The sequence below is a fragment of the Mesitornis unicolor genome, unplaced genomic scaffold, assembly GCF_000695765.1.
Source record: "Mesitornis unicolor isolate BGI_N332 unplaced genomic scaffold, ASM69576v1 scaffold261, whole genome shotgun sequence".
In the NCBI taxonomy this organism is placed as follows: domain Eukaryota; kingdom Metazoa; phylum Chordata; class Aves; order Mesitornithiformes; family Mesitornithidae; genus Mesitornis; species Mesitornis unicolor.
In genome coordinates this window covers 64,458-68,485 of record NW_010165638.1, presented here as the reverse complement: position 1 = coordinate 68,485, position 4,028 = coordinate 64,458, and positions in this window count along the sequence as shown.

Sequence of the window (4,028 nt, the reverse complement as noted above, 5' to 3'; positions counted from 1 at the left end):
TACACATTAATTGTTTCTTGAGTTACTTAAGTCTTAAATGCTAAGTATTTGTTGGCCATCTTCAAATCTGAGAAAATTATGGAAAACCCTGTGATGGCTGACTCCCATGAAAATCACCAGCCAGGTTTGCCCTCGTTTAGGGACAAACCTGCTTCGTAAGCTCATAGGTTGTTAACCCACGGAAAAGCCATGTGGATTTTTGGGAGCCCAAATCACAGTCAGCCATGAGAGCCAGAAGACAACCATGCTTGTTTGTTCACAAAAAAAAAATTAATTTTAAAACCTTTAAATTGAGTTTGAAATGAATTTTATTTAAGAGTGTAAGCTTGTAGGATTTAAAGTCTTCAAATAATCTATTTGAAAGACTCAAAGATTCAAAGTGATCAATATCCTTGTAGCATTTTGTTCTCTGGTGCAAATGGTCAAGAATCAATTTTGCTCCAAATTGAGGATCAAACTTGGATCTGAATTTGGAGGTTGCCTTTTGGTCCAGCCCCAGTTCATCCTTCTCTAAGTAGGAGAACCAGAAGAAGCAGAGAACCTCAAACTGGCCCAATAAAACACAGCTGACCACTGACACTTCACGTTAGAGCAAATAAAATAGGAAACCCATCACTTGGGAGGAGTCTGAAAAGGCAAAGCATTGGTCTGAATGCTTCATGTTTCTGTTAAAGGAAATACACAAAATTAAGAAGGTAGTTAGCCCTCAACCCCAATATTACAAGCAGATTCAGATTGAGGGGGGAAGGTAGAAACTTAACCCCTGGGCAGGTAATGACACAGTTGTCTAAGGAGCAAGGGTTTTGCATTGCTTTTGATGGGATTTTTAATGCACGACAGAGTGGAAGTTCAGTGATGTGAGCTGGATTTCCTGCATTCCTCCCAAGACCAGTCAGACCGAGTCTGGTAGCAGACTCATCAGCTTGGCAATATGAAGCTTGAGGAAGTGTGCATAAGTTTCCCTCCTATTTTATTCTACAACCTTTTTTTTGAAGATCAGAGCATACTTACAGTTTTTAGAGACCTCCTCAATCATTAAACCTACCGCATGTGCTTACAAATGGCTTTTGTAGTCTGCTGCAGGTTTTTCATATGCTGGGTTTACACCAGGTAAACTGAAACAAATGCAGGCTCCTGATTCCCACCTGATTCTTGAAATTCCCATGAACGCTTGCTGGCAAATTGAGTTAACTCTTGAAACAGCCACTAAATAAGGCCCATCACTAAATAAGGTTCACTTTTCTGACCTTTTTGGTCTAGTTACTACTCAAAATGGAGCATGGTATACCAGCATTGGTAGAGAAGGATACAACTGCCCATCATCTTCAGTCTTCACAGGCTCTTTGAGGGTACAACTGCTTTGGTCAACTGGTGTTTGACTATGGGACCTCACTAGTTTTGAATATGAAGGAGGAGGACGTGCACAGAGCAGGTGAAAAGCCTGGGATGAAACAACACACAGAGTGCAATAGTAATGAGTCAGATGAAAACGTAACGTCAAACACAGAGATGTTACGCCTAATAAGCCTAAAAATCTGAAGTGTGTCAATTTTCCTGTTTGTTTAGGCTTGTTGGGGTTTTTTTAGCATCTTTTGTATTTGCAAGATCTCTGAAGACACCCATGCCCTCTCTGGTAAAGGGATAAATACGGTGCTTACCGCAATGAGATCTCGTTTTGTTCCGTTTCAACCCAGAGAAGCGCGCTTTAGAGCTCATGGGAAGTCTGTAAAGGGATTTACCTGCAGAGCTGACAAACTGGCCATGGGACAAAGGGAGCAGAGCCCTTGTTTGAAGTCAGTGGTTACCAAAGTGCAGCATGTTGGCACTCTAGAGTGCCAGCTTTTTCCTTTGTAAAGCATGCTGTGGTATTCTGGAGCAAGCGCCTCATGCTGTGGTGCAGGATCTCTACCTTTGCTGTCCCTCTTTATCCTTTTGTTGATACACAGAATAAAACCACAGCATGGACAGTCTTCATGGCAGCGTTCTCCATGTACTGCTTCTGCTGGTTCAGGTGGGTCATGGGAGGAGATTATTTAATTAGTAAATGTAAGAAGGACTTGGTGTGAGCAGGATCACAGGCCAAAACCGTAGACATGGGCTCTAGGTTATCTGTCCAACCTGCAGCAGGGAGCAGCTGGCTCTAAACATGCATCCAGAAGTGCTGAACTTCAGACATGACCGAGCCAAACTCCGAGCAGGTGCATCCCTGATTTCAGCACAAGTAGCATCACCCTTTTAAAAAAGGGACCTGACCATTTCCTGTGCCCTCCGAAGGATCTGGAAACAACCCCTAATTCACAAGCGGTTCTGTTGTGTTTCTGGCTGAATCTCATCAGGCAGTGGCTGGTGCGATATTCAGAGCACTATTTCTTAATTCTCTCTCCTTCACTTCATACTTATCTCGCTTTAGAGTGTGTGAAATTTTTCAGTTCATTATGCCCTGAACTGTTACTTAATTGAAGCCCCTAACGTTCAGTCAGTACACATTGCACACAGTCATTTAAAATATTCCAGCAGTGCACATTTTTTATAAGTGGTTCTATTGGAAGTGATCAAGGTTTGAGACTTCCAGCCTATAAAGGCTTCTGCTGTGGAAATGTGAAGTGGTGCTCTCAATAATTTCAAACTGCTTCCTAAGCAGGCCCTCTGTTCTGTCTCAAACTGCAGTGTAATTTCTCAGCACTGCGTACGCCCAGCACCTCCAGTTGATGTCTCGCAGAGAAAGGAGCAGGTTACGGGATGTGATGGAGCCCACTAGTTGTGGATGTGGTTGCTCCTCTCTAACTAAAGACGTTGGCTGGGAGATTTTGGTTTCCCTCGCCCCATCTTGTCCAGAAGTACCTTTCTTCTGCGTGGTGTGTGTCATGCTCGCAACTTTGACCTCAGTTTCATGAGATCTTCTGTGCGACTGAGGTACAAGCTTGCTTTTCTCCCATTTTCCATGATAAGAGGAACAATGTCAGGGAATGGCTGTCTTCAATCTTCCCAACCCGATTCTGCACAGCAAAGGAAAGGCTCTACTTGTGAGAGAGAAAATGAAGCTCACCACCTCCTTTCTCTTGCTACTCAGAGCATTATGATTCTTAGAGCTTACTGTTTGTCGTGGCGGGGCAGGCTAATGGCAGTGCTAGGTAACACCATGTACCACAGACACGGGGGAATGGCTTTAAACTGGAAGGGGCTACGTTTAGATGGGATATTAGGAAGAAATTCTCCCCTGTGAGGTGGTGAGGCCCTGGCCCAGGTTGCCCAGAGAAGCTGTGGGTGCCCCCTCCCTGGCAGTGCCCAAGGCCAGGTTGGACGGGGCCTGGAGCAGCCTGGGCTGGTGGAGGTGTCCCTGCACATGGCAGGGGTTGGACTGGGGGGCTTAAGGTCCCTTCCAACCCAAACCATTCTATGTACAAGCCCATCACATTTTAGCTTTCAAATCTGAAGCCAAAGATGAGTCAGAGAATCCAGTTTTATTGAAAATGCTCAGTAATCTCTAGTAATGACCTAGTCTAACTAAAGAACAAGCACTCGTTAAAGGTCATTTATCTGAGCGGAGAAAAATGTTCATTTTCCAAATGCTGTCATCTTCTACTTTAATTAATATCAGCCGTGTATGCTGTTGGCAGTGGCTTCAAATATTGTAGCATGGGAAGACTGGACTTCCAGTGACATTTTTAATGAAAAAATGTAAATCATCTCTCATGAATGCTGTAATTGAGGTGTTCATTAGCTAACCCTGGACTGCAGAGGAACACCTATAGAAACAACCTGAACTCTGTGAATCTTGAATAATTTTGAAGGAATGAGAAGTCTGGCAGACATAACTCAGTGAGTTGCTATCAGCCAGGGATGTGCCTGAAGAGGTGTGGTCCAGGTAGCCAAAAAGACCACGAAAAAGACAGATGAAGCGTGAGGAGGCAGGATTGGCACTGCTGATGCTTAATGGAAATGTAAGACAAGTAGCTCAGGAACCTGCAGATTTGGGAAACCACTTCCATGCAGATCCTTATCCTGATCCTTTAAAGAGCTTGATGAAA